Here is a 17,345-nt window from a genome sequence, read left to right on the forward strand (position 1 = left end):
TGGAATACAGTGTCTTTTCAAGTCATGGTTTTCTCTGGATAGATGCCCAGGAATGGGATTGCTGGATCAAATGGTATTTCTATTTTTCATTTTCTGAGGAATGTCTATACTGTTTTCCACAGTGGTGGCACAAATTTACAATCCCACCAACAGTGTAATAGGGTTCCCTTCTCTCCACACCCTCTCCAGCATTTATTGTTGGTAGACTTTTGGATGATGCCATTCTGTCCAGTATAAGGTGGTACTTCATAGTAGTTTTGATTTGCATTTCTCTAATAGTGACATTGAAAATCTTTTCATGTGTTTTTTAGCCATCTGTATGTCTTCTTTGTAGAATTGTCCATTTAGATCTTCTGTCCATTTTTTGATGGGGTTGTTTCTTTTTTTTTTTTGGTATTGAGCTGTAGGAGGTATTTGTATATTTTAGAGATTAATCCCTTATCAGTTGACTCACTTGCAAATATTTTCTTCCATTCTGTGGGTTGTCTTCTCATTTTGTTTAGGGTTTCCTCTGCTGTGCAGAAACTTTTATGTTTAATTAAGTCCCATTTGTTTATTTTTGTTTTTACTGTCATTACTCTAAGAGGTGAGAAGTTGTTTTTATCCTGTTCCACTGATCTATATTTCTGTCTTTGTGCCAGTACCATATGGTTTTGTTGATTGTTGCTTTGTAGTATATTCTGAAGTCAGGGAGCCTGATTCCTACAGCTCCATTTTTCCTTCTCAAGATGTCTTTGGCTATCTTGGGTTTTTTGTGCTTCCAAAAAAACTTAAAATATTTTGTTTGAGTTCTATGAAAAATGTCCTTGGTGATGTGATAGAGATTGCATTGAATCTGTATATTGCCTTGGGTAGTATAGTCATTTTGATAATATTGACTCTTCCATTCCAAGAGCATGGTATGTCTTTCCATCTATTTGTGTCATCTTTGATTTCGTTCATCAGTGTCTTATAGTTTTCAGAGTACAGGTCTTTTGTCTCTTTAGGTAGGTTACTCATAGGTATTTTATTGTTTTGGATGCGATGGTAAACACATTGCTTCCCTAATTTCCTTTTCTGCTTTTTCATTGTTAGCATATAGAACTGCCATTGATTTCTGTGTATTAATTTTGTATCCTGTGACTTTGCCAAATTCATGGATGAGCTCTAACAGTTTTCTGGTAGAGTCTTTAGGATTCTCTAGGTATGGTACCATGTCATCTGCAAATAGTGATAGTTTTACTTCTAACTTTCCAATTTGGATTCCTTTTATTTCTTTTTCTTCTCTGATTGATGAGGCTGGGACTTCCAAAACTATGTTGAATATAGTGGCGAGAGTGGACATCCTTATCTTGTTCCTGATCTTGGTGGGAATTCTTTCAGCTTTTCACCATTGAGAATCATGTTAGCTGTGGGCTTGTCATATATGGCCTTTATTATGTTGAGGTATACCTCTATGCCCATTTTCTGAAGGGTTTTTTTTTTTATCAGAAGTTGGTGTTGGAGTTAGTCAAAGGCTTTTTCTGCATCTATTGAATCATATGGTTTTTAATTCTTCAGTTTGTTAATGTGGTGTATCACACTGATCAATTTGTGTATATTGAAGAATCCATGCATCCCTGGGAAAAATCCCACTTGATCATGGTGTACAATTCTTTTAATGCATTGTTGGATTTGGTTTGCTAGTATTTTGTGGAGGATTTTTGCATCTATGTTCATCAGTGAAATTTGCCTCTAATATTTTTTTTTGTGGTATCTTTGTCTGGTTTTGGTATCAGGGTGATGGTGGCCTCATAGAATGAGTTTTGGAGTGTCCCTTCCTCTGAAATTTTTTGGAATAGTTTCAGAATAATAGGTATTATCTCTTTTTTAAATGTTTGATAGAATTCACCTGTGAAGCCATCTAGTCGCAAACAAAAGTTCATGACCAGATGGCTTCACAGGTGAATTCTATCAAACATTTAGAGACAGACTTTCGTTTGTTGGAAGTTTTTTAATCACAGTTTCAATTTCAGTACTTGTGATTGGTCTGTTCATCTTTTCTATTTCATCTTGGTTTAGTCATGAAAGATTGTACTTTTCTAAGAATTTGTCCATTTGTTTTAAGTCTTCCATTTTTTTGGTGTATAGTTGCATATAATAATCTCTTATGATCATTTGTATTTCTGTGATGTTTGTTGTTATTTCTCCTTTTTCATTTCTAATTTTATTGATTTGAGTCCTCTCTCTTTTTCTCTTGATAAGTCTGGCTAAGGTTTTATCAGTTTTTTTGATCTTTTCAAAGAACCAGTTCTTTGTTTCATTGATCTTTTCTATAGTTTTCTTTGTTCCTATTTCATTGATTTCTGCTCCGATTTTTATGATTTATTTCCTTCTACTAACTTTAGGTCTTGTTTGTTCTTGTCTCTCTAGCCACTTTAGAGCTAAAGTTAGGTTGTTTATTTGAGCTTTTTCTTGTTTCCTGAAGTGGTCTTGTATTGATATAAACTTTCCTCTTAGAAAGGCTTTTGCTGCATCCCATAGGTTTTGGAGTGTTGTATCTGTTGTCATTTGCTTCTAGGTAGCTTTTAATTTCCTCTTTGATTTCTTCAGTGATCCATTTGTTGTTTAGTAGCATGTTGTTTAGTCTCCACGTGTTTGTGTTTTTTGTAGTTTTTTTTCTTTGTGTTGATTTCTAATCATGTAGTGTTGTATTTGGAAAAGATGCTTGATATGATTTTAATTTTTTTAAAGTTACTGAGGTTGGATTTGTAGCCCAGGATGTAATCAATCTTAGAGAATGTTCCATGTGCACTTGAGTAGAATGTATATTCTCTTGCTTTTGGATGGGATGTCCTATAAATATCTATTAAGTCCATCTAGTCTAATGCTTCATTCAGGGTTGTTTTTCTTTATTGATTTTCTGCCTGGTTGATCTGTCCATTGCTGTAAGTGGGGTGTTAATGTCCCCCACTATTATCATGTTATTGTTGCTTTGTCCTTTTAAGATTGTTAGCAGTTGCCTTATATATTGTGGTGAACCTATGATGAGTGTATAGATATTTAAAATTGTTATATCTTCTTCTTGGATTTATCCTTTGATCGTTATCTCTTAAAATATTAAGTCTATTTTGTCTGATATGAATATTGCTACTCCAGCTTTCTTTTGATTCCTGTTTGCATGTAGTATTTTCTTCTGTCCTCTCACTTTCAATTTGTATGTGTGCCTAGAAGTGATGTGGGTCTCTTGAAGACAGCATATATATGGGTCTTGTTTTTGTATCCATTCAGCCAGTCTATGTCCTTTGGTTGGGCTATTTAGTCTATTATCATTCAATTATTGATATGTATGTTCTTATTGCCATTTTATTAGTTGCTTTAGATTTGTGTTTGTTGCTCTTTTTTCTTCCCTTATTCTCTTGTTCTCTCCTCTTGTGGTTTTATGACTATCTTTAGTGTTGTATTTGAGTTGATTTTTCTTATTTGTTTGTGTATTAATTGTAGATATTTAGCTTGCAGTTATTCTGAAGTTTTGATGTAAGAGTCTATATATGTGCGAGATTATTTTAAGTTGTTGGTCTCTTAATTACAAGTGCATCTCCAGTGTCCTGCATTTGTACCCTCCTCTTCTCAGGACTTCTCATTTTGTGGCATAATTATGCATGAATGATTCTGTATCTTTACTGTATAACACCTTTACTGGTGAGCCTTGTCATTTGTGGTATTTTTGTTTGCAGTTGCAGCCTTTTATTTTCTGCCTAGAGAAGTTCCTTTAGTATTTGTCATAAGGCTGGTTTACTGTTGCTGGATTCTCTTAGCTTTTGCTTATCTATAAATCTTTTGATTTCTCCTTCAAATCTCAATGAGAGCCTTGCTGGATAAAGCAAGCTTGGTTGGAGGGTTTTTCCTTTCATCAAGTTAAATATATCATGCCACTCGTTTCTGGCCTACAGAGTTTCTGCTGAAAAATTTGCCAATAACCTTATCAGGGTTCCCTTGTATGTTATTTGTTTCTTTTCCCTAGCTGCTTTCAGGATTTTCTCTTTGTCTTTAATTTTGGTCAGTTTCATTAACATGCGTCTCAGGGTTTATTTTATATGGTACTCATTGCACTTCCTGGATTTGAGTGAGTGGTTCCTTTCCCATATTAGGGAGGTTTTTGGCTACTATCTCTTTGAATGTTTTTTCTGTCCCTTTCTCTCTCTCTTCTCCTATCTGATGCCTCTAAAATATGGATGTTGGTGCATTTAATGTTGTCCCAGAGTTCTCTGAGACTCTCTTTTGTTTTCAGTCTTTTTTCTTTTTTCTGTTCTGCATCTGTGATTTAAACTAATCTGTCCTCCACCTCACTTATTCATCCTTCCACCTCCTTTGTTCTGCTGTTGGCTGCTTCTAATGAATTTTTTTATTTCAGTTATTGTATTTTGCATCTCTTCTTGCTTAAGTTTTATATCTTGTATTTCTTTGCTCAGTGTTTCCTGTAAATTATCCATCTTTGCCTCCAGTTTATTTCCAATGTCTTACATCATCTTCAGCATCAATAGTCTAAAGTCTTTTTCCTGGAGTTCCCGTCGTGGCACAGTGGTTAACGAATCCGACTAGGAACCATGAGGTTGCGGGTTCGGTCCCTGCCCTTGCTCAGTGGGTTAATGATCCAGCGTTGCCGTGAGCTGTGGTGAAGGTTGCAGACGCGGCTCGGATCCCGCGTTGCTGTGGCTCTGGCGTAGGCCGGTGGCTACAGCTCGGATTCAACCCCTAGCCTGGGAACCTCCATATGCCGTGGGAGCGGCCCAAGAAATAGCAACAACAACAACAATAACAACAACAACAAAAGGCAAAAAAATAAAAAAATAATAAAAAATAAAGTCTGTTTCCTGAAGGCTGAGAATCTCCTGATCACTGAGCTTTTTTTCTGGGTTTTTTTCTTTCTCCCTTATCTGAGTTATAGTTCTCTATCTTTTCATTTTTATAGGTTTTTGGTATGGTGACCTTTTTACAGATAATAGAGTTGTAGCCTCTCTTACTTCTGTTGTCTGCTCCCCTTGTGGCTGAGTTTGTATGGGGGCTTGCTGTAGGCTTCCTGATGGGAGGAACTGATGCCTGCCCACTTGTAGGTGGAGCTTATTCCTATCCCTCTAGTGGTTGGGGCTTTGTCTCTGGGTGAGATTAGATGTGACTGTTTGCCTGGGAGGTCTTTAGGCAGCCTGTTTATTGATGGGCTGAGCTGTGATCACACCTGGATTGTTGTTTGGCCTGGGGCTTCTCTGCACTGATGTGTAAGGCCAGATTTTCCCAAAATTGCAACATCCAGAGAAATACACACTGATGAATATTCCCAAGAGCATTGCTTTCAGTGCCCTTCCCCCACAACAAGCAACATTCACCCCCTTTTCTCCCAGGTGGTCCTCCAAGAACTGCAGTCAGGTCTGACCCAGATTCCTATGGAGACTTTGCTTTGCCCTGGGACCCAGTGGACGTGAAAGTCTGTGCATTTTAAGAATGGAGTCTCCATTTCCTCCAGTTCCATGGAGTTGCTGTGCACAAATCCCACTGGCCTTCAATGCCAGATACTCCGGGGGCTCTTTCTCCCAATGTCAGACCCCCAGGAGTGGATACCTGACCCGGGCTCAGAACATTTACTCCTGTAGGTGAGTCTCTGTGATACAGTTACTTTCAAGTCTGTGGGGCTTCCCACCTGGGAGGTATGGGATTCCTTATATCACATAATCACCCCTCCTACCTCTTGATGTGGCCTTCTCTTTGTCTTCTGGAGTAGACAATCTTTTTGAATGTTTCTGGTCCATTTGGTTGAAGATTGTTCAACATTTGGTTGTAACTTTATTGCTTTTAGGAGAGAAGTTGTGCTTCAGTCCTTCTATTCTGCCATCTTAATCCTGTCCCTGTTTTAGTATTGAGCTGCAGGAGGTGATTATAAATTTTGGAGATTAATCCCTTGTCCATCGCTTCATTTACAAATATTTTCTCCCATTCTGTGTGTTGTCGTTTTGTTTTGCTTAGGATTTCCTTTGCTGTGCAGAAACTTTTCAGTTTAATTAGGTCCCATTTGTTTATTTTTGTTTTTATTGTCATTACTCTAGGAGGTGATTTATTCCAGAGAGTGTTTGGCCTATGTTTCCCTCTAAGAGTTTTATAGTATCTGGTCTTATATTTAGGTCTTTAATCCATTTTGAATTTATTTTTGTGTATGGTGTAAGGAAGTGTTCTAATTTAATTCTTTTACATGTAGCTTTCCACACATTTTTGGTTTTTGTATCTGTACAGTTCCACTGCAGACTATAATACCAAAATCTCAATGGTTTAAATCAATGAAAGTTTATTTTTTTCCCAAATTTAATGCTTTCACTTCTGTTTGGGCAACCCAACTGAGCCACTCTCCTCCAATCATTGATAGGGACACCAGGCTTTTTCCACATTATGGCTGCACTCTCTTACACGTGACTCCCAATGTCACTTTGTGAGTAAAATCCCATTCAAGTTTTAGTAAATAGATGAAAAAGTCTTAAAGGATAAGCTTGGAAAGGGTGTATACAATTGCCATGTTTCATTGACTAGAATAGAATTATACAGGTCTACTGTCATGCAAAGGAGACTGGCATGTAGTCTAGTCACATATCCAGTTGGATAGGAGCATAGTTTGATGATCAAATCTTTGTCTATACAAGAGTAGAATACTGGCAGAGAAGTCTTTTGGTGTTTCATGCTACAATACACACCTTAAAAATTATTTCTGAGTCTCTTTCTTATTTTGATATTCCAATATTGAGTGGTAGGTGTTTAATGAGTATTTGACAAATGTGTGACTAGCTGAAAGACTGAATAATAGATATATGGTTGTTTCTTTTATTGAAGGAGTAAAGAATGAAAAGGTAGAAGGTAGGCAAATTGGCACTATTTCTCTTTTGCCATAGAATATTCTTTTCTTAGTGTTTTTCTTTTTGTCTAGTTCTAAAGAATAAGTGTGCAACTTCAGGTATAGAGAAATACAAAAAATAAAAGTTAAACTCCTTGGATTCTATTTCATCTTTAATTTCACTGTTGCTCTTATCTTTTTTTATGTTTTTCTGTTATATTTACATTGTTTCTTATTCTGATTGAAACATATTTTCACATGCACTATGATAAAGTTAATAGAAAACTGCTTCCAAATGCAATATCTGGTTGGATTTAGGCATGGAATTTTTGAAGTATCAACATGAAATTGTCCATAAAATTGGTGTTGAAATTGTGAAAGTTTATAAAAAGTTCAAAGTGTTTATTCTGCTTTTATCTGGTTTGTAATGAGGAAATAAATAGGAATGTGAACCAGAAGCAACTTGAAGAAGGCCCCTAAAATGCTCCAAAGTTAAACATCCATCTAGACTTTTGATAGATACGCTTCAAAGTTTATAAATCATGCGCTAAAGTTTTTTTGAGTATTCCTCAGTGTGATAGGCAGAATAACGGCTTTTCAAAGACATTTATGTCGTAATCCCCAGAATCTATAAATATGTCACTTTACATGGCACAGGAAAATTAAGCCTTCCCAAAGAAAATAAGGCTTCTAATTTGTTCACTTTAATTTAAAATGGTGATTTTATCCTGGTTTATCCAAGAGGAGTTGATGTCATCCAAAGGCTCCTTCAGTGTGACAAGGGAGGCAGGAATGTCTGTGTCAGAGTGATATGACAAGAGAAAGACTCAATTGGTCATTGCTGGTTTTGAAGATGGTGAATAGAAATTATGAGCCAAGGAAAATGTATAACCTCTAGAAGCTAGAAAAGTTGAGAAAACATATTCCTCCTTAGAACCCCCAGAAAGGAATGCATCCATGCAGTGCTTTGAATTTAGCCCAGAAGGCCCATTTTGAATTTTTGACTTCCATAATTGTAGGATAATACACTGGTGTCTTTTCAAGCTATCAAATTGCAATAATTCGTTGCAGCAACAATGGGAAACTATTACACTAAGTGAACCGAAATGTTTCTTGGCTGTGAACTTCACATTTTTCCCAACTTTTCCCCCAGAAGATTATAGTTGATCAATATGAGACTGGTAGTTTGGAAGTCTAAAAATATATAGTTATCTGATCATAATTGTTGTTTTATTTGTCTTGTTGGTCCTGACCAGATTAATTATATATTTGCAACTGATATTTGAAAAAATAAATTCATATGAGAAACCAAGATAAACCTTGGCTAATAGCAAACTGAATGATCACATTGATGAGATAAAAGAAAATATGTTTTGAGATTCATTGTAACTCCCATGTCTTAAAAATAATTTGGCATTTGGGGAAGTTCCCCTATGTCATGCAGGTTAAGGATCCAGCATTGCTGCAACTGTGGCCCAGATCCTAGCCCAGGAACTTTACATGCTGTGAGTATAGCCAAAAAATAATAATAACTTGGCATTTGCGTAAAATTCAAGTTCACATATATTAATTTCTTTCCTATCATTTAAAAACATTTTCTCTTCCCTGAAAATATACCTTTCTTTTTTTTTTTGTCTTTTTGCTATTTCTTGGGCCACTCCCGCGGCACATGGAGGTTCTCAGGCTAGGGGTCCAATCGGAGCTGCAGCCACTGGCCTACGCCAGAGCCACAGCAATGTGGGATCCGAGCCGTGTCTGCAACCCACACCACAGTTCATGGCAATGCTGTATCCCCAACCCACTGAGCAAGGCCAGAGATCAAACTTGCAACCTCATGGTTCCTAGTTGGATCCGTGAACCACTGTGCCATGATGGGAACTCCAATCATTTTTATTAAGATAGAAATGGCAAATAAACTTGACTAGTAAAAATTAAAAGTAGATAGGGAAAAGAATATTTGTGAATATTTTCAACAAAAGGTTAAAAAGAGAGTACTCAGAATAAAATTATCTTGTGTACTAGGCTTGCATAAAAATGACTATGACTTTTAGGTATCTCTTTAAAGAAACAAACCATTTTGCACAGTAACTTAATCATGATCTAGATTTTTAGATTTGAGTAGCCAAGTAGGGAGGCTATTGGTTGGAAATATAAAATGAGCTGAAATATCACAATGATATGAAGTATCTTTTTGATAATTTGGCTAATTAAATTGTTACATAAAAGTTGCAAAGCTCTGTATGCCCCATGGGAAGGTTTATTGCTTTTCTGAAGTATTCCAACAAGAAACCAAACCATAAGCACTTATGAAACAACATCATGTGTAAGGCCCAAACTTAGATTAGCCGAATTGTTTTGAAGAGGCATCAAATAATTGATCAGCAAGTAGAACTGTGATTATAGAATAAAAATCACAGTTGAATTGTAGCAAATAATTGCAAAAATAATTAAAGTCACAAATCCTCCCAGTAACAATGTGAAACAATTCTTTTTAGTGCCCCACAGGGATGAAACTTGCTAGCTTTGATTGGGATTAAACCTGGAGGTAAAAGAAAAGGAAAAGTGTGATCTGGAAGAAATCATATTGAGAACATATGCATCCATATGAAAAAAAAAATTCTGAAAAGTGAATTTGGAAGTTATGTCATTTCCATTTCAAAGGATGCAATTTATTATAGTTCCTTTAATGATTTTTAAAGGAGTCAACGTAAGCTTGAGCTTTCATATATAGATAGATTTTCAGTTCTCAGTTTATTCCTTTTCTGCTTTGGTGAAAACCTTATTTCACATGTCTAACTGAAAGAAGAGAAACTTAATTAAGGGAGAAATTTTGCATCCAGAAGAATTATAGATATAATTTTCGTAAGCAAATGTTGACTCTGGAGGAGTAAAATAACTGTTCTTTTGCTTTTAGTGCTTATATAGCTCACATATAATGAACTATAATATTCACCACTGAATGAAACCCTAGCAATAGAATGAATGATTTCTGAAAATATATCTGTTCTTTAAAACAAATCTAGTAATAAAAATGCAACCTGAAACACACAAACACATTGCTTATATTCCAGTTGGCCTTCATGGCAGCTATTCAATCTTTCTTTTGATGTATATGTTATGATCCAAGTGTAAATATCTACCCAGTCGGTGATCTTTCAGTTTTCTTTGAGATTTACTAAATAGGATTGCCCAAGAAAAAGATATACCATAAAGAAAACCTTCAAAGAAAAGATAATGATATAAAACCAACTCTTGAATTTGAAGCACATAGTTAGAAGCAACAAACTCAATCTCAGTTTTTAAAAGCGCCAATGTTTTAAATCAAATTATTTTATTAATTCTGAATTATTAACTGATCCCCAACTACATCTTGTGCACCATAGGGGATATTGAATACTTCTGTCCATATGCTGCTTAAAAATGTGTTGTTTTACTCACACAATGATTTGTTGTTTTGTTTTGTTTTTTTCCGGTGAGCATTTAAAAGTTTTGAAATTGTCATGAAAAAAAATCCATATTCTGAGTCCCTGGCATGAGCTTTTATTTCTTCATATCAGAAAGTACCTGGGGCGGGATAATGGCATCCTCTGTAGGGACGGCAGGCAAACATTAATTTGCTCTAGCCCTATGCACACTCTTTCATTTACACAGCTCTGTAGATCTTTGAAATGTTGACACTGAGTGTAACTTGCATAGCTATTACCCTCCCTACCAGCTTACTTTCTGTCTTACCTTGTGTCCTGGGATGCTGACTTGGTGTGTGTGTGTGTGTGTGTGTGCGTGCACGCGCTGCTTGGAGCCACAATTTACTTTGTGGCTATGTTTCTATCAGTCTTTGAAAATTTGAATCCATAGCCCTTCTTTTCCATATACTGCCCCAGTGGATAGGTCCTAACACAGACTGTTACCATTTGTAGAATGTTTAATAATATCACTCTTCTGCTCACAAATCTCCAAGAGCTGTCCATTGTACTCAGAATGAAGGCCAAATCCCCCATTGTCCCATAAGGATCAATGGTAACATTTCTGAACATATCACCAAACTACGGCCCCTCTGCTCCATTGCCCTGGTTGTTCCTCAAGTATGCCAGATATGATTCCAACTCAGAGCATTCTCTTTAGCTGGAACACTCTTCCACACATTGTACACCCTTTCTGGTTTTGCTTAGATCCAGCGTTTTCAGAGGTCTACCTTGATCACTCTCTTTAGGGTAATTAAGAGCACCTTGACCTGCTCTCATCTGGCACTCCCAACTATCATTCTTATCCATTTGTTGTTATTATAGCACCCACCACTTTCAAAACAAATGCTTTGTAGATACCTTCTGTGTATTGTTTATTACCTACCTTCCTTTCTAGACTGTATTCTCTGTAGGGGCAAAAGTTTGTGTCTTTTTTGTTGCGTGATCATCCCCAAATATCTACATAGTTGCCTAAATATTCATGAAAAAAAATAAATGAATGAGTTATAACTGATAAAAATAAATCAGTGAGTGATCTGTGATAAAAATCAAAATGTAGGACCTTTAACCCTATCCTTCCATCTATTCACAAGATTTCCCACATTTACTTTCAGAAGGAAGTTTTCTTTGGAAAGAGCAGTATATTTATCATCATCATTAAAAAAAAATGGTGCTCATTTCAGCAGCTCATACTAAAGTTAGAATGACACAGAGAAGATAGGCATGGCCTCATTGTAAGGATGATGTACACATTCATAAAGCATTTATATTTTAAAAAAGAAAAATTAATGTACATGTGCTCTATAAACTTTGTTTCTAGATATTAGAAATATACTAAATGCCTTTGATAGTACAGAGATATAAATGAGTGAATGACTGTGTGTCTCATATGAATGTTAGTTGTTAACAAAAAAATAAAAATAATAAAATGTAACTTTTATTGAGCATATGCTACATATCAGGCACCATGCTAAGCATTTCATAAATATTACCTCTTTTAATCTCGTTGAATCCTTATAACAGCCTTATGGCTGTTATAACACACTAACACAATATATTATCATGCCAGTATTTTAGAAGAGGAAACCAAGGCTTAAAGACATCATTGGCAGAGCTGCCACTTGAGCTCAAGGTTTTTTGAATCCAAATTATTTTAACCACTACCCTATTCTAATGTGTTTTATTATCAGATAATGCTGGCATTATTTCTTTCAGATCCAAGCACATCTATCTCTTTCTTTCCTCCACTCTTATTTCCTAGTTGTTGATTTAGACCCTTTCCAACTGACAGAATCCTAGATGGCTATGTATCAGGACAGTATTGAGGAATTGCTAAATGGTGTTGATGTGAGCTAGAAGGTGCAGTAACAATCAAGGGGCCAAGCTCTGACCAGAGCAGGAAGACTGTGTCAGAAAACATTCAGTGGTGTAACAAATGTCAAATTTACATTATCTGGTTGAAATAAATGGAAGGGGGCAACAAATAATATAAAATAAAAAAGGAAAGTCTGTTTTTGAAAATTGAACATGTTTCCCTCGTCTAGAGTACCTCTTCTAAACTGACCCTATGGTATGCTCATCCACTGTACATAAAACATTCTAGTTCTGGATTTGCATCTTTCAGTGGGAAGAAAAAAGAAAATGAGAGATTGTCATCTGCCCCGGATTCTTGGTGTGTGCATGGTTTCCTATGACAAGCATCAAGCTGAGCTAGAATTGTAGCTCCCTCCACTCAGTTGCATAGTTATGTACTAAAACAAAAAGAGGAAAGCAAAAAATGCAATTTGGGCAGTAGTAGTCCTCCAAACCCAGCATATTTTAGCCTATGTTTCCCAAATGATATTCAAACAATCATAGTAATTTAGCATGCTATGTTCTTGATTCTGATGGGTAGAGAGTGATTATGTAAGAAAATAAGGGACATTGTGCTGTCTGATACCGCATTTCAGCAAAGGAGCACCACCAGCTGACAGCAATCAGGCGGAGGAGCGCAATTAGGCAGAAATGGCCCAGAATGGGCCTGATCTTGATGAAGGTAGAAAGGTGAAGATCACTTGGGGTTTGGTCAACACCATGGGAGTTCAGAGTATGAATGTACGGCTTAGAAAGTAGGAAGTGTTAGTGAGCCCCATATATTAAAAGATCCCTTTTAAATCTAAAGAGAGATTTCCCTTAACTTGGGAGAGTGGGAGACCAGTTCAAACACTGGGGACTCTCAGTGTGTGCGGTTTGCCACAGAAGAGTGAATTGAGTGACATACAATAAAGAAAGAGGTTATGATTGCTGAGGTCATGACTTCCTTCTTAGAAAAACATATAGGACAGGTTTAGAGGGATGTCATTACTCTGTATAAAGCAAAACAACTCAAGAAACAAGTCCAGGGAATGGGGACATTGCTTAAGGGAGAAAGTGACTCGGTAAGATGAAAGTTTTCTTAAAAAGGGTTAAAACAATATGAGAATTATATTAATTATATAATTACATTCATAAAACTATATTCTTATAGTTTTAACCTTTTAATATTATCCTTTATTAATTTATTAAATATTATATATGTAAGGTTTAGAAAGATAGGTGACCACAGTAGTATCTCACTTTTTATAGCACTCTGCTGCTAAAACAGGGCTTACAGATAATGGATAGACCATTGCAGTTGCCTAATGAGGTGATGTGGTGGATTGGATGGAGAATTTGAAATTGTAGGCAAAGATTTTCATTTGATTTTACACTTGCTAATTATGACACCTCAGCCCTAGTCTTTACAATAGCTGTCTCTTGATTTTCTCATCTTTACAATGAAGAGACTACACCAAACTTCTGGCTTGTTGAAGTGGGAAGTACATGAGACAATATGTGAACCACCTAAAGGCTGTGCTAGTACCTAGTAAGTTGTCATTCAATATTGGCTCTCTTCTTTGCTCTCTTGGCTCATAAAATAGTAAAAGTTCTGCTGCTAACCAGTTCATTCTTTTCAAGTCAAAGTAATAAAGATCAAGTTGGAGAAAACAGGAACACGCTGTAAAGACACAAAGCAAAATTTATAACATTCTGCCTATTTATCATAAAGCATTTAACTTTTTAATCGCTTCAGATAACTTCAGTAATTTTCAGTTTTTTAATTACAAAGGTATTTTTATAGTTACATATTTTATACATCATACACTTTAAACATTATGCAATGATAAAGTGGCATTGCTTCAATTAGCACTTAAATTATTTTCTTATAGGCCCATTGTATTTAAATCATTTTTCCTACCTCTTGTTTTTTCTCACCTACTCCCTTTTCTTCTTTTCAAACTTATTAGTGAGTTTAATAGTTCTGTGATATTGTTACTTTTAAGTAAGAAATATGTATTTGACCTTTGTTACCATTTGTTGCACAGAGCTCCTAAAACACTTGGAATTTCCTAAATGATAATGGTGTCTTAATAGTCATAATGCATCCCTTTTAATCACATCTGAGTTTATGTTCATTAGAATACTTTGGGAAAGTACCTAAGGATGAGGGCTGGTTATCAAGGAACCAAACATGAGCTTGGAGGGTTAGAACTTTCAGTCCTACCTCTGTGACTTCTGTGCAGGGGAGAGGGGCTGGAGGTTGAATCAATTGCCAATAGCCAATAATTTAAGCTAGCATGCCTGTGAATAAAGCTTCCATATAAACCCAAAAGGACAGGGTTCAGAGAGCCTTTGGTTCATGGAGTTCAGATAAGAGAGGCAAGTAGAGAGCATGGGACCTCCAGCCCCCCTTCCCCATACCTTGTCCTGTACATTTCCTCCTTCTGGCTTTTCCTGAGTTCTTTCCTTTTTATAACAAGTCATTACTGGATAAGAAAAAATATTTCTCTGAGTTCTGTGAGTTGTTTCAGTAAATTAATTGAACCCAAGCCGGAGGTCATTGGAACCTCCCATTTGTAGCCAGTAGGTCAGGATCACAGGTGACCACCTGGACTTGTGATAGACGTCTGAAGTGGTAGGGGAGAGAGCTTCTTGTGGAACTGAACCCTTGACTAGTGGGATTTGGTGCTATGTCCAGTTAGATAGTGTCAGAATTGAATCAAATTGTGGGACACCTAGCTAGTGTCACAGAATTGCTTGGTGTAGGGGGAAAAATCCACATATAAGAATTGAGGTCACATCAGACCTTCTCATCCTCTCTTTCTTTCACTCTTGTATCATCATTGGTTTCTACTTTATAGCATTTTTATTCATGTAATCCCAATAATTTGTATTTATCTCTATTTTCTTTAGTATGATAATGTAGCAGTAGAAGTTAGAAAATATTAGCTATCATTATTGTTATTATCTTCTTTGTTTTTATTTTTAAGTACTTCTCTATATTAGTTATCTATTGGCTGCACAAAAATTACCCCTAAACTTTATGGCTTCAAACAACAGCCATGTATTAGATTGCAGTTTCTATGGGTAAAATATCCTAGTGTGTCATAACTTGATATCTCTGGCTCAAGGTCTCTCAAATGTTTGCTATTAATCTACCATGTCAGCTGGGATTTTGGTCTCATCTGGAGGTTCAGCTAGGGTAAGGAGAAGCTTTCATGGGTGACTGTGTAGAGATCTTGTTCCTTTTCCACATGGCCTCTCCATAGGCTCTTCACAACTTGTACTTGCCTTATTTCAGGGTCACAGTCCAAGAGAGAATGAAAGAGGGCACAAAAGACAGAATTTATGCTCTTTCCATAATCTGATCTTGGAACTGTCATCCAATCACATCCACCACATTTTATCCATGGAAGGAAGTCAATAAATTCATCCTACACTTACAGGATTACACACAGACATGAATATCAGAAGGCAGTGTCCATTGGGAGCCATCTTAGCGAGTGCGTCTTATCTAATACTCCCTTTAGATATTTACAGGCTGCCCTAATTCAGGCCCTCAGTGTCATTGTAAACTCACCACACATTAGGAGTGCACTCTTAATTTTCTTTGAGCCATCTTCTTTGTGTTTTAAGAATTAACTCAGTTTGAGTATTTCTAAATTGGTGAAGGAAGAGGTTTCTATTATCTTTGGAATTAAATAATTATAAGAACCTAGAGCAGAATTCAATATCCTTGAAAAGCTAGTGCCTATCTTCCTTTCCAGCTTCATGTCACTATCAGGTCTCTACTCCCTGCCTCATAAATGGTCCTGGGCAGCAAGATGAGCTCAGGAAGTGATGCTGGCTCACACAATTGCTTTAAATAGTCCTGTGATCAAATTAGACCCTTAGAAGTGTATAGTATAAGAATCCTGATACTCTTCAGATGCTATTCTACTAGACAAATTCTCAAATCTAGGCAAGTGAGTCTTACTTCAAACTTGTAGAAGTTACTTCCCTAGACATAGCTGCTATTCACATACCAACTCATCAGATCTTCAAAACAATGTATGCTGCTTTAAGATGTCTATATTTCCCTAAATTTCCCCCATTTCTTTTCTCATCCAAAACACTCTTTCTTTAATATAACATATGGCCATTTAGCATGCACACTGCTTTTAACTAATTAAAAAAAAATGAAGCATTGAAAGACTGGCTTCACATCACACAGCCAATGAGTGAAAAACCCAGAACCCCAAAGCAAATGAGCTGTTTATGTCTCAACTCCTCTCTACCATCCTCTCTCTTATGTTGCTACCGTCCGAATCTTAGATAAAACATGTTATGATTTGAATAGGTGTTTCATTTTTCCTCCAACAGTTTTTTTTAGAGACCATCGTACAAACACACAAAATCCTAAATATTCTATTTGTTTCTGTAAAGATAATAAGATGTCCCAGTTATGAAATATGGCTAAAAAGGAATGTTAGATATAATAAAAGCTGAAATTAACTATCATAGAACATGCTAAATTTAACTATTAATTTAGCATGTAATACATTTTTAATAAGTACAAAAGTACTTGGCAAAGTACTTTTTTAAAGAGGCAAAATCCTGCTCCTGTGCATACATGGAAGAAAAAGCAGCCTGAATAATAATTATATTTATATTATAAATTGCAAAGTCTCTGGTGATTAATCACTGTAAAATAGCTTGTCTCTTGTGAAAAGAATCACACAGCATCACAAATGTTTTCAGTGGATGATGGTGTGCTTGAAGATTGTCTATTTTTTTAAAATAATTGTTACCGTTTTCATTCTTCATAGGTATTTTTGGGTAATACAATTGGAAAGAAACTTCATTTGCCTGTGGCCACTTATAGTTACTTTTCCAAATAGAAATAGGGCATTTTTGAAAAATGATCTATACTAGTCCTTCCTGCTACAAATACTGTCCTTTTGACAGTCTTTCGTGGTCCAGAGGTGTGCCTGTAAGCATGTAGATGAATGAATAGAAACGTAGCTGTAGGTAACTGAGCATGTACACTGTTTTAATAAAAAGACTTTTTTTTTTCCTACTAGATAGCCAGAATAGAATTGCTATCAACATAAAGATGGTAAAAATGTAATGACATGCAGAGTTATCTCAGAGGGACTACCTTCAGTTTTATCTCTCTATCTCCAGGGGGGTTATATGTAAACTAAGCATAAACATTTTTATGTGTGGCAGATTTT

General features: G+C 36.1%; 1 non-coding gene across 1 annotated transcript; it reads left to right on the forward strand.

The window, feature by feature from the left end:
• The first annotated feature begins 11,463 nt into the window (after nt 1–11,463).
• Nucleotides 11,464–11,566, forward strand: LOC125114227 (U6 spliceosomal RNA). The gene has a single exon (XR_007131742.1). It is a non-coding gene; the product is annotated as a U6 spliceosomal RNA (small nuclear RNA).
• The last annotated feature ends 5,779 nt before the right edge of the window (nt 11,567–17,345 follow it).

Source organism: Phacochoerus africanus, chromosome 1 (genome assembly GCF_016906955.1).
Source record: "Phacochoerus africanus isolate WHEZ1 chromosome 1, ROS_Pafr_v1, whole genome shotgun sequence".
NCBI classification, from domain to species: Eukaryota; Metazoa; Chordata; class Mammalia; order Artiodactyla; family Suidae; genus Phacochoerus; species Phacochoerus africanus.